The sequence below is a fragment of the Rhinoderma darwinii genome, chromosome 3 (genome assembly GCF_050947455.1).
Source record: "Rhinoderma darwinii isolate aRhiDar2 chromosome 3, aRhiDar2.hap1, whole genome shotgun sequence".
NCBI lineage: Eukaryota > Metazoa > Chordata > Amphibia > Anura > Rhinodermatidae > Rhinoderma > Rhinoderma darwinii.
The window spans coordinates 285,595,638-285,617,736 of record NC_134689.1 but is presented as its reverse complement, the minus strand read 5'-3'; positions in this window follow the sequence as shown (position 1 = coordinate 285,617,736).

The following is a 22,099-nucleotide window of genomic DNA, read 5'->3' as shown; positions in this document are numbered from 1 at the left end:
CACATTGGACTTTATGTTACTGGCAAAATTTGCCCGATACATTCAGTATTTATTGTGAAAAACACCAAAATTTAGCGAAAAATTGCAAAAATTAACATTTTTCTCAATTTAAATGCATCTGCTTGTAAGACAGGCAGTTATACCACACAAAAATGTTGCTAACTAACATCCCCCATATGTCTACTTTAGATTGGCATCGTTTTTTGATCATCATTTTATTTTTCTAGGACGTTACAAGGCTTAGAACTTTAGCAGCAATTTCTCACATTTTCAAGAAAATTTCAAAATGCTATTTTTACAGGGGCCAGTTCAGTTGTGAAGTGGCTTTGAGGGCCTTATATATTAGAAACCGCCAATAAGTCACCCCATTTTAAAAACTGCACCCCTCAAAGTATTCAAAACAGCATTTAGAAAGTTTCTTAACCCTTTAGACATTGCGCAGGAATTAAGGCAAAGTAGAGGTGAAATTTACAAAGTTCATTATTTTTTTCCAGAAATTCATTTTGAATCCATTTTTTTTGTACCACAGAAGGTTTTACCCAAGAAATGCAACTCAATATTTATTGCCCAGGTTCTGCAGTTTTAGGAAATATCCCACATGTGGCCGTAGCGTGCTACTGGACTGAAGCACCGGCCTCAGAAGCAAAACAGCACCTAGTGGATTTTGGGCCTCCTTTTTATTAGAATATATTTTAGGCACCATGTCAGCTTTGAACAGGTCTAGTGGAACTAAAACAGTGGAAACCCCCCAAAAGTGACCCCATTTGGGAAACTACACCCCTCGAAGAATTTATCTAGGGGTGTAGCAAGCATTTTGACTGGCCAGTTTTTTTGCAAAAATTTTTGGAACTAGGCCATGAAAATGAAAATCTACATTTTTTCAAATAAAATGTAGGTTTAGCTAATTTTTTTTCATTTCAAAAAGAACTAAAGTAGAAAAAGCACCACAGCATTTGTAGAGCAATTTCTCCCGAGTAAAACAGTACCCCACATGTGGTAATAAACGGTTGTTTGGACACACGGCAGGGCTTAGAATGGAAAGTGCGCCATTTGGCTCTTGGAGCTCAAATTTAGCAGAAATGGTTTGCGGAGGCCATGTCACATTTGCAAAGCCCCTGAGGTGACAAAACAGTGAAAACCCCCAACAAGTGACCCCATTTTGGAAACTATACCCCTCGAGGAATTTATCTAGGGGTGTAGCAAGCATTTTGACCGGCCAGTTTTTTTGCAAAAATTTTTGGAACTAGGTCATGAAAATGATAATCTACATTTTTTCAAATAAAATGTAGGTTTAGCTAATTTTTTTTCATTTCCAAGAGAACTAAAGTAGAAAAAGCACCACAACATTTGTAGAGCAATTTCTCCCGAGTAAAACAATACCCCACATGTGGTAATAAACAGTTGTTTGGACACACGGCAGGGCTTAGAAGGGAAAGAGCGCCATTTGGCTCTTGGAGCTCAAATTTAGCAGGAATGGTTTGCGGAGGCCATGTCGCATTTGCAAAGCCCCAGAGGTGACAAAACAGTGGAAACCCCCAACAAGTGACCCCATTTTGGAAACTATACCCTTTGAGGAAATTATCTAGGGTATAGTGAGCATTTTGACCCCACAGGTTTTTTGCAGAAATTTTTGCAAGTAGGCTGTGAAAATGAAAATCTACATTTTTTCAAATAAAATGTAGGTTTAGCTAATTTTTTTTCATTTCCACAAGGACTAAAGGAGAAAAAGCACCATAAAATTTGTAAAGAAATTTCTCCCGAGTAAAACAATACCCCACATGTGGTAATAAACGGCTGTTTGGACACACGGCGAGGCTGAGAAGGGAAAGTGCGCCATTTGGCTTTTGGAACTCAAATTTAGCAGGAATGGTTTGCGGAGGCCATGTCACATTTGCAAAGCTCCTGAGGGGACAAAACAGTGGAAACCCCCAACAAGTGACCCCATTTTGGAAACTACACCCCATGAGGGAATTATCTAGGGGTAGAGTGAGCAGTTTTACCCCACAGGTTTTTTACAGAACTTATTGTAACTAGGCCGTAAAAATGAAAATCTACATTTTTTCAAAGAAAATGTAGGTTTAGGTATTTTTTTTTCATTTCCACAAGGACTGAAGGAGAAAAAGCACCACAACATTTGTAAAGCAACTTCTCCCGAGTAAAATAATACCTCACATGTGGTCACAAACATCTGTTTGGACACACGGTAGGGCTCAGAATGGAAGGAGCACCATTTGGATTTTGGAATGGTTTCTGGGTGTCATGTCATATTTGCTGAGCCCCTGTAGTACTAGTACAGTGGAAACACCCCAAAAGTGACACCATTTGGGAAACTGCACCCCCTGAGGAATCATCTAGGGGTATAGTGAAAATGTTGATCCCAAAGGTTTTTTGCTGAATTAATTAGAATTAAGCCATGAAAATGAAAAATATTTTTTTTTTCCAACAAGATGTAGTTTTAGATACACATTTTTCATTTTTACAAGGAATAGAGAAGAAAAAGCACCCCAACATTTGTAAAGTAATTTCTCCCGAGTACGGTAACACCCCATATGTGGTTATAATCGACTGTTTACATATATGGGAGCATTCAGAAGAAAAGGAGCGGTATTTATCTTTCGGAGCGTAGATTTTGCTGGAATGGTTTGCGGACGCCATGTTGCATTTGCAAAACCCCTGATGTACCAAACAAAAGTGACCCCGTTTTAGAAACTACACCCCTAAAGGCATTTATCAAGGGATGTAGTGAGAATTTAGACTCCACAGGTGTTTTTCAGAAATGAATACGCAGTGGATGGTGCAAAGTGAAAATTGCAATTTCTCCACTGATCTGCCCATTCACCGCACAAGATGTTGTGCCCCTAGAGAATCTTACCCCATAAATTGTTAAGCGGGTTCTCCCGGGCATGGTAATGCCTTACTTGTGGCCATAAATTGCTGTTTGGGCACACTGTAGGGCTAAGAAGGGAAAGACCGCCATTTTGAGCATGGATTTTGCTTGGTAACAGTTCTGTTTGGGGTTTTGCTGGTATTTCAGCTTATAATGTGGGGGCATATGTAATCTGTGCGGAGTATATCAGGGCATAATAAGAGGGTATAATCATGGGGTAAATAATACAATTATCCATAGATGTGTGTTACGCTGTGAAGCGATCCGTTATGCGCAGGCCGGCGTCACACTGATAAACGGTTTTCTTTCTTATCCCTCCTTTGTAACACTCTGCACCTTTTGGGGACTTTTTCTCCTTCGTAGTTTGGGAAATATTACTGGGAAAGTTTTGCGCTGGTATAATACGGGCACCCTCGCTTCCAGCGGATGTGCTATGTCCCTGCCCTTTCCTAATTCCTAAATACTAGGGCCCTGAAACTGAAGGAATGTTCCCCTCCGGCCTGCGCATTGAGATGTTTTTTCATCACCGCATTACTAGTGCCGTAACTTTTTTATTTTTCAGTTGATTGAGCGGTGTGCGGGCTTGTTTTTTGCGAGACGGGCTGTAGATTTTATTGGTACCATTTTAGAACACATACGACTTTTTGATCACTTTTTATTTCATTTTTTGGTAAAGGAAATTACCAAAAACAAGCAATTCTGGAATAGTTTTTTATTGTTTTTTTTCTCTGCATTCACAGTGCGCCCTAGATTACATGTTAGCTTTATTCTGTGGGTCGATACGATTACGGCGATACCAAATTTATATAGTTTTTTTTATGTATTGCGGCTTTTGCACAATAAAATCACTTTTTTTATAAAATCATTTGTTTTCTGTGTCGACATATTCTAAGACCCATAACTTTATTATTTTTGCGTGCACAAAGCGGTGTCAGGGATTATTTTTTGCGGCACGGATTGGCGTTTTTTATTAGTACTATTTTGGAGTAAATGTGACTTTTTGATCACTTTTTATAGCATTTTTTGGAAGGAGATGTGACCTAAAAACAAAGATTCTGGCGCTGTTTTTCATGTTTTTTTTTTACCGCGTTCACCGTGCGGGATAAATTACATAATAGTTTTGTAGTTTGGGTCGTTACGGACGCGGCGATACCAATTATGTATAGTTTTTTTTATTTTTACGGTTTTTCCCATAATAAAATACTTACTATGGGAAAAAAGTCAGTTTAGCTTTATTTTTATTTGAAATGTGTGTGTTTTTATTGTTTTACCACATTTTTATTTACTTTTTTTTACTTTTTTTACTTGTCCCACTAGGGGACATGAGGGCCTGATGCCCCGATCGCTACTCTAATACACTGCACTACATACGTAGTGCAGTGTATTAGCGCTGTCAGTTATTCACTGACAGCAAGCCTATGAGGACTCGCCGCAGGCGGGTCCTCATCGGCTCCCGTACAAGGCAGACTCGGACGCCATTTTCTGGCGTCCGATTGCCACAGCAACCCAGCGATTGCATCACTGGGTTGCCGATCTATTGAGCGCAGCATCTGAGGGGTTAATCTGCCGGATCGGAGAGTAGCTCCGGTCCTGGCAGTTACAGGAGGGTGCCAGCTGTATAATACAGCTGTCACCCCGCGGTGATGGTGCCGGCTCTGCTTCTGAGCCCGCACCATCACTGCGCCGTATATATACGGCGCTTTGCGGGAACCACCTCCCGACAGCGCCGTATATATACGGCGTATGTCGGGAAGGGGTTAATATAGGAGGAAGTACACCTGCGTCTTAGCAAAATAAATATTGATAAAGCCCCTGGCTCAGATGGCATTCATCCACGGTATTAAAAGAATTGAGCTCCGTAATGGACAGACCATTTTATCTCATCTTCTTAGACTCTCTTGTAAGACGATAAGTGCCACGGGACTGGAAGACTACTGATGTTGTACCAATATTTAAGAAGGGTAAGAAGGTGGAACCGAGTAACTACCATCCAGTAAGTTTGACATCTGTGGTATGTAAAGTATTTGAGGGTTTTCTAAGAATGATCTGGAACAGTATATAGCAGAGAATAGTCTAATAACTGATAACCAGCATGGATTTATGAAAAACAGGTCATGCCTAACTAACATGCTCGGTTTCTATGATGAGGTAAGTGTGATATATATGGATTTTGCCAAAGCATTTGATACTGTTCCACACAACAGTCTTGTTCTGAAGCTACAGAGACAGGGACTGGGGGACCATGTATGCACGTGGGTAAAGAATTGGTTAAGAGAGAGAAAACAAAGAATCGTTATAAATGGAACTTACTCCAAATGGGCTGAAGTCAGCAGCGGGGTACCACAAGGGTTGGTGTTAGGCCCAGTTCTTTTCAATCTCTTCATTAATGACCTTGTGGATGGGATTGATAGAAAGGTGTCCTTTTTTCCAGACGATAAAAAACTTTGTAGGGTACTTAAAACTCAGCTTCACTATAAAATATTACAGAATGACCCTAATAAGCTAGCAGCATGGGCAAAAACATGGCAGATGAAATTTAATGTCGATAAATGTAAAGTAATGCACCTAGAACACAATAATTAACTCATATACATTAAATGCAATAAAGCTGGGGATAACGGAACAAGAGAAGGAGCTGGGTATTCTGGTTACAAATAAGATAAGCAGCAGTACTCAATGTCAAGCAGCAGCTGTAAAAGCAAATAGGATTTTCGGGTGTATAAATGAGAGATAAAATCCTGTGTAATGTAATATTACCCATCTATAAATCCCTTGTAAGGCCACATCTAGAATATGGAATTCAGTTTTGGGCTCCAGATTGCAAAAAGGACATAGGAGAACTGGAGAGGGTTCAAAGGCGGGCAACGAGATTATTAAATGGAATGGAAGGTGTCGCTTACAATGAAAGATTAGAGAAATTGGGCTTGTTCACCTTGGAAAAAAGACGCCTTAGAGGTGATCTTATTAACATATATAAATATATGTGTGGTCAATAAAAGAACTAGCATATAATCTGTTCTTTCCAATGACTCTACAAAGGACCAGGGGACATTTATTGCGTGTGGAAGAAAGACGTTACAGACATCAATATATACTTTACAGTTAGAGTAACCTACCCCAAGAGATAGTAATGGTAGATACTATGTCAGCATTTAAAAAAAGGCTGGATGTTTATTTACTGACAAATGGCATTGAGGGTTATAATTAATCAAGCAATAAATGATTATTAAGAAAGGTTGAACTTGATGCACCTGTGTCTTTTTTCAACCTATGTAACTATGTAACAATCAATACATAACATAAAGGATGGACGGTTGACTTTCAAGTATCTACATACGATTATGGTTTAGTAAAACAGTCAAATGTTGAGGCCAAAGGGAACATGTTTCTAATGTCTGCCTACTACACATGACATTGAGTGGTTTAAAACTTTGTGGTCCCTTTGAAAAACATTTATGGTGGATGGCTCAGATTGTGGTATGGAAACATCAGGTGATGTTTTTTGTCTTAAATACTATTCATTTATGGTAGGCATGTAATTCAGGGCTGGCTCCAGGTTTATCTGGGCCCTTGGGCGACACAGACTTAGTGGGCCCTTTTGCGGGGGAACTCATGGCGGCAGTAAACTGGCAGAAAACATCACTTTGTGCCCCTCTAAAGAAGTTAAGCTCCCAGTTTGTACCCCATAAATTTTGTGCCCACTGCAGATAGTGCCACACAGCCCCTCCCTCCCAGGTAGTGCCACACAGCCCATCCATCCCAGGTAGTGATTTAGCCCCTCTCTCCCAGAAAGTGTCACACAGCCCCTACCTCACAGGCAGTGCCACACAGCCCCTCCCTCCCAGGTAGTGCCACACAGCCCCTCACTCCCATGTTGTGCCACACATCCCCTCGCTCCCATGTAGTGCCACACAGCACCTCCCTCCCTGTAGGTAGCGTCATTGGGGCTACCTCTAGGAGTGGAATCCCCAACCAGAGAATTATCGAGGCTCTGGCTGGGGATTCCACTTCACGAGGAGCCCCTGACTTGACTGTCCATATATGGATAGTGATGTCAGAGGCTTCCCCACAGACGGAATCACGGAGCAGAGCCGACCAGAGCATTGTCGACGCTCTAGCCGGGAATTCCGCTTCACGAGGAGCCCCTAACTTCACTGTCCATATATGGACAGTGATGTCAGGTGCAACCCCAGAGCCATATCCTGGGCAGAGCACTACTATTACTCTGCCTGGGACTACTGCTCTGCTCCTGACATCACTGTCCATATATGGATAGTGATGTCTGGAGCAGAGCTGAAGTCCCGGGCAGAGCGATAGCAAAGGCTGTGCTCCGGTACTCTGACTCTGGGGAATCTCCTGACATCACTGGACAGTGAAGGGGCAATACCAGAGCCAAAGTCCTGGGCAGAGCGCTTCTAGCGCTCTGTCTGGGACTCCTTCTCTCCTCCGGGCATCACTGTCCATATATGGACAGTAATCACTGCCCATATATGGACAGTGATGTCAGGGGCAAACCCAGAGCCGGAGTCCCGGAGCTATTAGCACTCTGCCTGGGAGTCTCTAGCCTAGTAAATGGCAGAGTAGAGAGCTACCTCCCTGCTCTGCCACAGGACGCAGATACTATTGAATGTGATGTTGCTACTACTGTAGCAGCCATAGCCGGGCCAGTGGGCATTGGGGGACCCGTGACGGCTGGCGGCACGGGCCCCTTCATGCCGCAGGCCCCGTAGCAGCTGCTATGGCTGCTACAGTGGTAGTTTTGCAACCTCCTAGACAGGGGCTCCCTCTACTAGCAGAATCCCGTTGGCAACACTCTGGCTGGGGATTCCACTCCTGGAGGAGCCATGACTGTAGCGTCATCACCCGGCGGCCGAATGGGCCCCCCGAAGGGTAGTGGGCTCCGGCACTTACCCAGGTTCACAGGGAGCTGACGCTGACCCTGCATGTATTTCTCATATGGAAAGTACTTAAAGTTATGTCCAATAAAAAAAAAAGTAAATCCCCTTTCAGGCATTTTAAATACTAAACCTTATGGATATACTGTATAATGTACAAAAATGCAAGAAAATCAAAATACTGTTCTGAAACTTCCTTTTAAATGTTCTGTATTATAATTGCAACATTTTCAGTACAGGAAAAAAACATAGTTTTGAAAGATTTTCAAATAAGAAAACATAAAATTTAAATAAGCAAATTCTGCAATTTTATATAAAAGTTAATATATTGTACTAATTTTCAAAGCTACTTCACTCCTGCAACCAGAAAACAGTTAAGGGGCATAATTGCTGTATAGTTATAGCAGAGACTGCTAATTTATATGTGTAACTATAGGGTTCCCTGCTGCAAAGGGTTTAGTGCACCTGCTTTTCAGCCAAACTCTTAAAGCTGCGAAAGAAGCTTTAATAACTGAAACAGAGGAATATAAATTCCATTACTTAAACATTCTCACGAGGAAGATTCAAAATCTTAAATGTCTACAAACTACAAACCATGCTTTCTAAAGAGAGGAAAAAATAAAGCAGTAATTCAGCTGTAATGCAAATTCTAGCACCCTCTGTAAACTTTTACTGAGCACAGAATTGTTAAGTGATAACAAATCATTACTTCTCTATAGGAAAGTAGAAGAAGTGTTCATTAGCGTACCACAATTCTTAAGTAGATGAGTGGCTGTCCCAACACTTCTTCATTTATAGATTAAATCCAGAATGTAAGAGCCTTACAAATGGCTTTGTAGCCCATTCCATAGAACATCTTTTCTCATCTGATCTGGAATTTAATGTATAAAGTTTTAGACACATTGGGGGCTCATTATGGTGTAAAAACAATGTTATGTACTGTAGGGCTCCATGCACACGACCGTATTTTTCATTAGTAATTACGGACAGTAATTACTGGAGTCAATGAAAAACGGCTCAAAAAACGGCCAAAGAAGTGACATGCACTTCTTTGAGTCAGGCGTCTTTTTACTCGCCGTCTTTTGACAGCGACGCGTAAAATTACACCTCGTCTGAACAGAACATTGTAAAACCCATTGCAAGCAATGGGCAGATGTTTGCAGGCGTAATGGAGCCATCTTTTCAGTCGTAATTCGAGGCATACAACGCACGAATTACGTCTCAAAATAGGTTGTGTGAACATATCCTAATTCAGACGAACGAGGGTAAACGTGGATGTGAAAAACTGTGGCTTTTCACATCCGTGTTGCACTCTTGCGGGACCCATTTTGACAAAAAATAGGACATGCCTTTTTTTTCCACAGGCCCTTCACACGGTATGTTAAAACAACGGTTGTGTGAACAACCCCGTTGAAATACATGCAGTCATCACACGGATGATATTTCCGTTCAACTGTTCCATCAGACAAACATTCATCTCCACTCCCAATATTTATTTTCTACTGTCCACTTACAATGCTGCTATGATCCTAAAAATCCTTGTGCTATTCACAGTATTTGATAAATCGCCTTTCCATAGTTGCCAACATTTGAAAAAAATTTCCAGGGACACTTAGGGTGGGGTGTGTTTGGTGGGTATGTCTTATGGGGCATGGCTTATCGGATGGGGCGTGGCTTTCCAGAATTTCTGCATACAAATAAACGAACAAAAATTTCTGCACTAGTTTGGCTGATAACTATTTTGCTAGCCAGTATCTCTCTCTGGTTTTCCAGTTGTATACAGGCAGGTGATGTCTCACTTTATCACTAGGGCTAGGTGATATGTGCTGACCACTTCTGGTAGTGTAAAAACCAGCATAGATAGTGCCACACTCAGTTACCCTTGTAGATGGTTCTCCACACTGCCCCCAGTAGATAGTGCCATGCACTGCTACCTGTAGATAATGCCATATGACTCCCCCCCCCCGGTAGATATTGCCACACACTGCTCCCTGTAGATATTGCCACACACTGCTCCTTGTAGTTATTGCCATGCACTGCTTCCTGTAGATAATTTCACAGTGCCCCCTGCAGATAGTGCCACATGGCCCTTCTGTAGATAATGCCACAGTGCCCTCTGTAGATAGTGGCACACAACTCTTTTTTAGATAGTGCCACAGTGCACTCTGTAGATAATAGAACAGTGGCCTCTGAAGATAGTGCCACACAGCCCCCTGTAGATAGTGCCACACAGCCCCCTTGTAGATAGTTCCACACAGCTCCCTTGTAGATAGTGCCACACAGCCCCCTTGTAGATAGTGCCACAGTTCCCCCTTGTAGATAGTGCCACACAGCCTCCCTTTAGATGATGCCACAGAGTCCCCATGAACTTGATGCTACAAAGCCTCCCTGTAGATGAAGCCACACAGCCCCCCTGTAGATGATGCCACACAGTCCCCTTGTAGATGATGCCACACAGCCCCTCTGTAGATGCCACACTTTGGCCGGGGATTCCTCTGTAAGAGGAGCCCCTGAAGTCACTGTCCATAGCGTCAGGGGATCCTCCTGTGCTGGAATGTGATGTCAGGGGTAACCTCAGAGCAGGAGTCCCAGACAGAACGCTACTAGCACTCAGCCTGGGACTCCAGCTCTGCTCCTGACATCACTGTCCATATATGGACAGTGATGTCAGGGGCTTCCCCTGCCTGGGACTCCTGGTCTGCTTCTGACATCACTGTCCATATATGGACTATGATGTCAGGGGCTTCCCCAGCCGGAGTCCTGGAGCAGATCCGCTTCTAGAACTCTGCCTGGGACTCCTGCTCTGCTCCTGACATCACTGCCCTTATATGGACAGTGATGTCAGGGGCTTCGCCAGCTGGAATCCCGGAGCAGAGCCGCTTCTAGCACTCTGCTTGGGACTCCTGCTCTGCTCCTGACATACTGTCCATATATGGACAGTGATGTCAGAGGCTTCCCCAGAGCAGGAGTCTCGATACAGAGTGCTAGTATAGTCTCTGGTTGGGGACTCCTTCTCTGGGGAAGCCCCTGACATCACAGTCCATATATGGACAGTGAAGTCAGGGGCTCTGTCTATGAGTAGAATCCAAGGCAGACCATCGGCAATGCTCTGGCCGGGGATTCCGCTGCAGGAGATGCCCTGCCCTGATGTCACTGCCCTTGTATGGAGAGTGAAGTCATATGCTCTGTCTATGAGCGGAATCCCCGGCCAGGGCATCGGCAACGCTTTGGCTGAGTATTCCGGCGCCCCAGGAGTTGTGAATGGCAGAGAAGGAAGCGGATCGTTTCCTGCTCTGACATAGTATTCAATTGTATCTGTTTCCTGAGGACACATATACAATTGAGTGTAGCAGTTGCCGGGACAAGTCCCGGGACAGTAATTTGCCAGGACTGTCTCTGTAATTTCGGGACAGTAATTACAAATTTGGGACTGTTGCCAAATATGCATTTCCACTTAAAATACCTTGAGTTGTACTCTTCTAGCAAGTTATTAAAAATTTTGCTTAGCTGCGCTTTCTAAGGTATATATGTTTCATTTCTCACTTGTTTTAAAGAAGTGGCATCTCCAGTAAGGTCTCATTCACAAGACAGTAGTATTTTTTTCTGTGTGCTATCCACAGTTTTACGGATCGCACATGAACCCATTGATTTCTATGGCACCATTAACACAACAGTGATGTTTACGGTGTGAGGACCGCAAATCCAGGCCGCAAAAACTCAGAAAGTAATTTTACGGTCTGGATTTGCAGTTACACATACTGGTGACATCAGTTCTTTTTGTTGTGGATCCGTGAATCCTGATAACACACGGATGAGCAGCAAACATTTTTTTTGCAGACAAATAAACCACAACGGTTCCTTGGTTTTGAGGCCCGCAAAACCACTATGATGGTGTGCATCAGGCCTTAGGGCTGTTAGGCTGAGTCCACACGTTACAGATTTGTCGCAGATTTTGTTGCGGTTTTGATGCAGATCTCACCTTTTTGTGTTGCAAAGTGTAAAATCTGCGCTGAAAATCTGCGTCAAATCTGCGACGTGTGAACTCAACTTTTCCAGACTCCTGAGTGGCAATTATGCCTTAGCAGGGGCATGCAGAGTACAGGTCCTGTTACAGATATTGCATTGGAAAACAGGAGCTTCAAGTTATAGCTTTGTGCTTTGTTATCCAGAAATATAAAATCCGAGGGCATTAGAATGTATAACTAAACAAATATGGGGGAAGCAGAGTGACATCCCTTATGGGAGCTGTAATGTTGGTCATCAGTGAGCAGAAAAGGAATAACTACAAAATCACTCAATAAAATGTTTAATTTTTATACAAATCGATTATTCAAAAATGTCTAAAAAAAAATAAATGCTTTATAGGGTGTCATTCCCAACCATTAGCCAACTAACTAAAAGGTTATCTTCCTTGGCAACATAGCTAGGAATCCATCTATAAGTAGTCAGAAAAAATAATTCTTGTTTTATTGTGACAAAAAAGAAAATAATAATGATTGTAGTCCTTTAGTAATATATTCTCCAAGACCAGTAATATTTTATAAAGGTATTAAATCTCACATTTTCGGAAGCTAATAAAGAAAGGCAACCATTATTATTAATAAAAAGAAAAAGTCCATCGAGGGCACATACATCTTTCCCTACAGGGAATCTATGCCATTGGCCATTTCTATGCTTCATCCCCAGACAAATCAAAATGTTGACTGAGGCGTGAAGTGTTAGATTATGATCGGTTTAGCGTGACATTGTGATTCATGGCCACTACATTACTGAGGGAAAATAGGGATTTATGCTGGATATCCACATTCGATTCCCAGTGAAGCGAGGGAGCAATTCTAAAGTAGTTCACAGCCGTCTTCTACCTTACAGGAGTATGCTTTTATTACAGGCTGGTAGAACTGCCTACTAATCAAATAGCAATATAAAGTTTCCAGCGCACTCATGAATGCCGGTTGGGATTTGGCCGGTAGAGCGTGTCTGTTTTGTTGGAGCTCCCTAGGGTTTGTAATTAAACATAATTTTCAATGCACAGGTTGGTAGTTGAGCCTCAGTGGTCAAAAAGCTGAACTCTTATCCAGTTTAACATTTGATGCTGTCAGATACTAGATCATAAAATAACAGAATCATCTAAATAGATAGAGGTATTTCATTTTGACAGAGCGTTGCAGCCAATAGCCAGAACAACAGAGGGAAGGGTGGCGTTGTAGACCCGTAACCAAAATAGGCAGCAGATGTCTCAGCATCTGTCATATGATATCGCCATTCATATCTGATTTACAGTGGGTTTTAAAACAACATAATGCAAAAAATCTACTTGAATTAAATCAAAAAGCTAAAATTGAGCTCTGTAAAAATGATCAAGTTACAATGATGAAATACTTGTGATACGTGTATGTCTTGCCAAATGTAATAAAAAAGTAGGAAATAATTCTAGACTCCTGTTTTCCTATTAATATTATTAAATACAGAGCCAATTGTGTAACTAATATCGTAACAAAACAGAGTTTAGCTGCGTAAATTGGACATTTTTGTTCGCAAGTTATATATTACGTATTACTACAATATCACACATCTGTGAACAGTACATCAAGAACAAATAGATAGCTTGCTGAAAACATCATTTGTGTATAAAAGCTTTAATTTTATGCTCAGAAAGAATAAAAAATGACATATTTGCATAATACTTTCCATTAGGATAAGGTTATGTTCACATCTGCGTCAGGGCTCCGTTCCGACGTTCCAGAGCCTTGACTGACACAAACATAGGTTTCCGTTTCCATCACCATTGATTTCAATGGGGACGATTGCGGTGCCAATGATTTCTGTTAGTGTCATTTGTGCAAGGGTTCCGTAGTTTTGACGGAATGAATGCCGTAGTCGACTACGGTATTCATTCCGTCAAAACGATGGAACCCTTGCACAACTGACACAAACGGAAACCATTGGCACTGGATCCGTCTCCATTGAAATCAATGGTAATGGAAACAGAAACCAATGGTTTCCATTTGTGTCAGTCAGGGCTCCGTTCTAACGGAAAGCTCAGACAGAACGTCGGAACGAAACCCTGACGCAGATGTGTACTCTGCACTTTTATATCCTTCAAAAAACTTATGACTAACATAATGGAAGCAAACGGATGCTAACGGCTGCATTTAAATATCCCATTGATTTCAATGGGATTTTTAACAGATCCGTTTTTATCAGTTATTTTAATATAAAAATGGATCAGTGTAATGTATTATACAGCGCAAGTGGGAACTTAGCCTTATACTGTATGTATAGATCATAATTTAACACCTTACCGCCGCAACCATTTTTTTGATTTTCACTTTCGTTTTCTCCTTCCCACCTTCCAAAAAATAACTTTTAGTTTTTACGGCGTTCACCGTGCAGTAAAAACTGCATGTTAACTTTATTCTGTGGGCCAATTTTATTACGGCAATACCAAATTTATATAGTTTTTTTTATGTTTTACTACTTTGACAAGGAAAATACTGATTTTTAAAAATAAAATTTGTGTTTTGTCGCCACATTCTGAGATCCATAACTTTTTTTTCCCCCGTTGATTGAGTGGTATGAGGACTTATTTTTTTTGCGAGGTGAGCTGTAGTTTCTATTGCCACCATTTCGATCCCTTTTTATTCCATTTTTTGTTGGAGATAAAGTGACCAAAAAATATATGTTTTTATGGTGTTCACTGTGCGGGTTAAATAATGTTATATTGTAATAGGGACAATTATTAAATATTTTTTTTGTTGATTAGAAAAACTTTATTTAACTGTATTTAACTTTTCCTAATAGTCCCCCTAGGGGACTTGAACCAGCGATTATTATATCACTTGCATGATATATTGCAATACTAATATTTTGCTGTATTTTGCTGTCATGCCAACCATCTTCACCCCGAAATTGCGTAGCAGGGGTGGCCGATGCAACGTCACAGTGGGCCAGTCCCCTGTTTCTAACAACTTAGATGCAGTGGTGCTTTTGACTGCGGCATCTAAGGGATTAAAGGAGCTGGATCCCGTCTGAACAGGATTCACTCGGTACACTGAAGCGTCGACTGCTACACACACCCGACATGCTCATTTTATGGTGCAGGCTCAGTCCGTGATCCTGCTCCATACTCCCCCAGCCGACTTCCGCTGTATATATACGGCGGATGTTGGGAAGGGGTTAAAGATACTGTATAGCGGATGTGGAATTATTTTGGGGTTATAAACAACTGACTAAAGTACATGCCACATCTACAGCAATTTTTCACACCATTTACAATGATGTCTAACAGTGCAGTCACACCCGGCAGATTTTGTTGCAGATATTTCGGCGACTGAAAATCCATTCCATGCATCAGAATGGGGTTGTTCCTGCAGCAGGTGTATGGATTTCTAGAAATTCCACTCAGATAAATAGAATTGATTTTTAGTAGCGGAAAATTTGCAGCATATCCTGCCTATGGGAACATACACTAAATAGGGTATGTTCACACGTAGCGTAAACACTGTGGACTTTCCGCAACGGTTTTTATTGCAGAAAATCTTCCGCGTATTACAGCAGCAGCAGCATAGTAGATAAGATTTGAACAAATCTCATTCATACCCTGCGGGAAAAAATCAGCTGAGAAACTATTCAGAAATTAACCTGCGGTACGTTTTTATTTTTTGCGCAGCATGTCGAATTATGGTACGGAATTGCTGCTCTTTTGTTGAATTCAATGTGGAGGTAAAACTCATTACAAATAGCAAACGTTGCGATTTTTGTGGTGGAAAAGCTGCGATTTCATCGCAAGAAAACGCAAATCAGAATTATTTTTTTTTCTTAAGATTAATGAAAAAGTTAATACCCCCGGGTGTGGTCATAGCGATGCTTTCCTCTGTTCTCCATCCAGACTGGCCTCCTAGGATGATGTTTCATCCCAGGCGACTGCTGCAGCCAATCACAGGCTGCAGTGGTCACATGAAATGCAGCATCATTTTAGGAGGCTGGGCTGCACGGAAAACAGAGGGACGCAACACTATGACAATGCCCGGAGGGGTACGTATTGGATTTTTCTTTCTTTTTTCAAGCACTGTATTCCACAGTGGAGATTCCGCTTGAAAAACTGCACCACAATTTGGTGGGGTTTTTAAGGCTGGGTTCCCATGGGACAGATACGCTGTGTAAAAACCACGCATCGTATCCAACCTGGAACCCGCAGGACTTTCCGTTCCTGAAAATCGTACCACATTGAGGAGTGATTTTTCGGACAAAAATTCTGCTGTGTAATTAAGCGCACATACTTACCCCCTCCGTCCTCTGATGTCTGCTCCGGTCTCCCTGGATGACATTTCATGTGACGCTGTAACCTGTGATTGGCTGCAGTGGTCACATGTGATACAACGTCATCCCAGGGGGCCGGACTGCAGGAAGAAGGAGGGTGTTCTGGGTAAGTATGTTTGTTTGTTATTTTCCGGTTTTGCGATTTTTGCAGCAAAAATATGCCGCAAAGTCGCAACACATGGCTTTCTGTTGCCGTTTTGCAGCCCGATTGAATTCAATGGGGAAAACCTGCAGCAGAAAATCAATGAAAACGCAGCATAAATTGAAATGCTGTGGAATTAAATTCCGCACCGCAGGTCAAATTATTAGGCTGGGTTCACACGAGCACATTAACGTCCGTAATGGACGGACGTATTTCGACTGGAAGTCCCGGACCGAACTCAGTGCAGGGAGCCGGGCTCCTAGCATCATACTTATGTACGATGCTAGGAGTCCCTGCCTCTCTGCAGGACAACTGTCCCGTGCTGTAATCATGATTACAGTACGGGACAGTAGTTCCACGGAGAGGCAGGGACTCCTAGAATCGTACATAACTATGATGCTAGGAGCCCGGCTTCCTGCACTGAGTTCGGTCCGGGACTTCCGGCCGAAATACGTCCGTCCATTACGGACGTTAATGTGCTCGTGTGAACTCAGCCTTAAGGTTTACACTGCGTTTTTTTTTCCGCAGCGTGGGCATAAGATTTACTAAATCTCACCCACTTTGCTGCTACTGTAAACACTGTGGAATTTACGCACGGAGTTCCGTTGTGCAAATTCTGCAGTGTTTACGCTACGTGGGGACCCAGCCTAATCCTCATAGCTCAGTGTTCTCCCAGCACAGGAATATGCAGAAGGTCCTTAGAACTGAGTTGTCAATCACACTACAGCAGACTCACCCACATTCAGGTCATTATATGAGAGAAATTGACTTACCTGAAATTTCCTTTTCTTCGAGTCCGATGCAGCAACCAGAGTTATTCAGTCTTACCCAGTCTAAGGACAGGACATAGTTAAGCAGCATATAAAGAGTTAATGGACACAAGTATAAAGCTCTGCCTATCAAGGCTCTCATTGTGAAAATAAAAAGCAAGTTCAATGCAAAATTTTTTATTTTATACAGGGTGGGAAAGCAGGTACTGCCTTGGACTCGAGGAAAAGGACATTTCAGGTAAGTAAATTTCTCTCTTCCTCTTTGTAATCGGCAGCACCCACGGACTTTATTGCCCCCTCCATTTGTACATTGGTGTTTCAGTGGGGTGCTTTGTGCTAAAATACTTACCGCTCACATGATCTTCCCTCTGACTTGTCAGGAATCGCTGTGCTTGTGAGTAAACTGGAACTCAGGCTCTCAATGCATTCCTATTGGAGCCAGAACGAGGCTCCATAGGAATGCATTGAGAGCCTCACTTCTGGTTTTCTGAACAGCAGCGATTCCAGACCAGGTCAGAATGAAGATCACGTGAGCGGTGCTGGACACGAAAAACGACAAAATGTGATATGAGATCGGCAAGTTTTTCTATAGACAGCACCCCACTGAAACACCAATGTACAAATGGATGGTGCAATAAAAAAAATAAAGTGGAGTGCTTCTTTAAAAAGCAACTTAAAGTGGGGGGGGGGGGGTTAACTGACATCACCTTATTAAAGACTCCAGTACTGAAGGCTGAGACTCCTCCTGTAATGTCCAGCCTGTAATGCTACATGAATGACCTATGAAGCAGCTTTACAGATTATTTGACAGGAACTTCTGCAAACTCGGCCCAGGAAGTGGCAGTAGCTCTGGTAGAATGTGCATGAATGCCCGGGGAAGCTGAGCAACCTTCTGCCTTGTAGCATTCTAAAATAGCATCTCTTAACCATCTAACAAGTGAGGCTTTGCTGGCAGTTTGGCCTTTCTTGGGACCAGCAAACTTGAGAAACAGGATGTCAGAGATTCTGAATTTAAAAGTTCTGTGCAAATAAGTGACAATCGACCTCTTGATGTCCAGCAAGCGAAGACACTACTCATCAGTAGATTGGGGATTTGGGAGGCATTCAGGAAATAAAATTTCCTGATTTATATTATGATCAGAGTGTACCTTCTGCATGAAGGAGGGAAAGGTCTTTAAGTGCATGCCATCTGGAAAGATTTTAAGGTAAGGATCTCAAGATGAAAAGGCTTGCAACTTGGAGACTCGCTTGGCTGATGCAATGGCTAACAGAATAGTCTTGAAAGACAACATTTTTAGATTTATCTGATCTAAATGTTCAAAGGGGTCTTGAGTGAGTCTTCTGAGAACCAAGGCTAGATCTCATATAGGGGTAGGAGATCTGAAATTAGGTCGTAATCAATTTAATCCTTTAAAGAAACATTTGATCAGGTGTGACCTGGAAAATGTGAAATTTAGAAAAACATTTACTGCAGAGAAATGGACTCTCAAAGTGTTAACTTTCAAGCCTGAATCAAACCCTAGTTGAAGAAATAGCAAGACATGGGAAATCTCTACTTAAGATATTAAAAGGTCCTTCTGACTACACCAGTTAGAGAAGATCTTCCAGATTCTGTGATGTACCTTATTGGTTGTAGGTCTATGAGAAGAGAGCAGAGTATTAACTACTGCATCAGGAAGACCCTGATCGGGGAGATTCATCCTTTCAAATTCCATGCCGTTAAATGAAGTCATTGCAGATTCGGGTAGAACATGCCTTTCTGAAGGAGATCCTTCTCTATTGCACCCTTCCTGAGAAACTCGTGTAGGAGCACTGAAACCTGGGAATTCTTGTCTGTATTGATGACATATCTTGCCGGGGGAGAAGTTTCAAACTCCAGACAGTAGCCTGACTTGTTGATGCTGAGAGCACAGCGATCAGAAGTAGACTGAAGCCAAGTGGGACAAAAATGACTTAATCTTCTGCCAACAAGGGGATCGATGTGTTTGGTGTCAGAACTCATTCTTGTTGTTGGAAGTAGGAGGTTTCTTTTGAGGGGACACGTTATGATAGCGTCCTTTAAACTTCTGATCTCTTTTGTCAGAAGAATGAAAGGGCTTTCTATACCTCTCTTGAAAAAATCTTTTAAACATTTTTTGGCAGACCCGGTCTCTGTCTAGATGTAGCAGGAAATGAGTAACCCTTGTCCCCTATAAGATTCTTTAAAATCTTAGACAGTTGTTCTCTGAAGAGATGTCCAGGTAAAAATCGAAGGGACACAAGATTATTTTTGGACCCTGTATCTCCAGGCCAAAGTTTCATCCAGATAGGTTTGCGGGCCGAGTTGGATAAGGCCATAGCTCACCGCACTGTCTAGGGAGAAATCGCAAAGAAAATCTGCAGAATCTTTCAAAGTAGGCAACCTTTTGAGCAGCTCATCACGCGGAACCCCCAAAGATATTTAATTCGCCAACTGACATAGCAAGATTCTGTGAGATTGAAATAGCGGCCATGGAAGCTCTACAGAGAGAAGATGAAGTGGTAAAGCTTTCTTTTAGATTTATATCAGCTTGTCTATCCATGGGATTCCTAAGCAATGAGGGATTATTAGATGGAAACACCGTTCTTCTGGATAGCTTGGCTACTGAAAGATCCACTTTAGGAGGGGCGTCCCAGGCTTCTGTAACCTTCTCGTCTAATTTGTAAATAGATTTGAATTGAGCCCCTGGGTCTGGCCTCTTATCTGGTCTGCTCCACTCTGTTTTAATTATTTTATCAACAGCTGAATGAGAGGGAAAGGCTTTTCCCTTGGTTTTGGGAAAATAAAAGAGGCACGATTTCCCTTCCTTAGGGACTGTGTGACTATTAACTTCCACAGCTTTCTAAACTGATTTTATTAGGTTAGCAGTGTTTTCTTTTTTAAAGATATGTTTATCATCTCCTTCATCTTCAGTTGCAGAAGAAATTGAAGAAGATTTAGACTGTGCCAAAGCCGATGATTCTGAATAAACTGAAGGACTACAATGTTTACGTCTACTCCTCTTCTGAGATTTTAGGAAATTTTTGAGCTCAGTAAAGGTATCCACAAGCTGGAATTTTAGCCATTCAACAAATTCATTAGTACTTGCTTCAGGCTCTTCAGTAGGAGGGGCACAGTTAACACAAACCTGATCCGGCAATTCATCAGGAATTGGTTGTAGGCAAGATATGCACATTCTGTGCTTAGGCTTCCTCTTTCTTTTCACAGATGAAGAATGGCTGGACATCTGCAAAAGAAGAGGGATATAAGCATAACAGCCATATAATAATATAGAGGCCCCATGTGGAGAAACGATCACCTTGATACAGGGGAGTCACTGCTGCCTAGCATGCGGAGCCGTGCCTGAGGGGTAAACAGCCGGTCTTTAAATAATGCTACATTACAATATGTCACATCCAGCGCCACGCCGCCGTGCGTCATCCCTCCAGCAGCACAATGTGAGGTACGGAGCAAGATGTGGACAGGATGATACCAACCCAAGCAAATCCACAGGAGCAGCATATGTGTAAAATCACTTATCACATGATACAGATATCCAAGTAGGCTTTGTATTGCTGGCAAGGCTGTCACCCTCAAGCCTTATCTTCACAGCAATACAAACTATCCGAAGATGGGATGGAGCCTCATAACTTGAGTAACCTAGGAAAAAAGAAAGAAATATTACTATGCTGCTAAGTAGCACAGCTACCTGTCCAGGCAGGGACAGATATTTTTTCACAATGAGAGCCTTGTTAGGCGGAGCTTTATACTTGTGTTCATTAACTCTTTATATGCTGCTTAACTATGTTCTGTCCTTAGTGTCACGGTTTGTGGGTATGTGGACCCACTAGGCCGCACAGCCATAGCGGCCAGGCAACTGGCCAAACAACAGAGTACCCCAGTAAATCAAAGTCCCACACTAGGGTACCTGGATAGCCCAGAAAGGGGCCGCAGCTCTGGCACAGATGGAGGTGGGTGCAGGTGGTAACGCCAGAAGTGGCGGATGACTGCAGGTTCCGCAGGTTGCACCAGACGTGGCGAATCACACTGGACGTGGAAGATGAAACTGGACGTGGCAGATGACACAGGACATGGCGGATGACACAGGACGTGGCAAACAACAGCAGGTGCAGTAGACACGACTCCAACACTAGTAGGCACAGGAACAAAAACAAAGCACGGGATACAGGACCAGGTAACAGGGCAGGGTAACAACTGGAACAGGAAACACTAAGGGACCATTTGCAAGACAGACTTGGGATATACTAACAACGCTCAGGCAAGGATCAGAAGGGCAGGGGCCCTTTTATAGTCCAGAAAATCTTGTGAGTTGATGATGATGATTGCTTTCATGTGCGCGCTGGCCCTTTAAGATTGGGCAAGAGCGTGTGCGAGCACCCTACGGGACACAGTGGACCAGAGTGGAAGTGAGCGCCGACGTCTCCTAGGAAGGAGATGGGGACCAGCGCTCACTGATCCATGGCGTCGGGAGGTGAGTAAACCCAACGGCCCGCGGCCATGGACGCTACACTTAGAATAAGAATGACTAACCCTGGGTGCTGCCGAGGACGAAGAGTAAGATAAACATCACAAACAGAAATTTTCATTTTCTTTACACTCTACACTTCAACATAATACAACATATTTGATATGTTTTACTGTTTGACAACTCTTTAAGGAGGCAGATAATTTTGATATTTGGGATGAAATTATTTTTTTTCGCCTTTAACCGTGTAATTCCAGTATGTATATTACAAGGTAAATTGTAAAGAAAAAATGTTGAGCATATAAATTCCAAAATTTTTAATCTCTGATCTCTAGGGTAATATTAGGACATAATAAGCCATGCTCTAACGGCAGTACTTGTCATTAAGGAGCCTAGGTATATCCTACCAGGACTGCCATATATGTAAGCCACAATGATAATATAATCAAATTTCTTATTCACCATGATCAGAATGGATTGTGGTCAGGGGCATAGCTATAGGGGATGCGGAGGTAGCAGTCCCACCTGGGCCCTGGTTTCTGAAGGGGCCCAACGGCCCACTTGCCACATTATAAGACACCAGTATTTTGAATGGCACATGC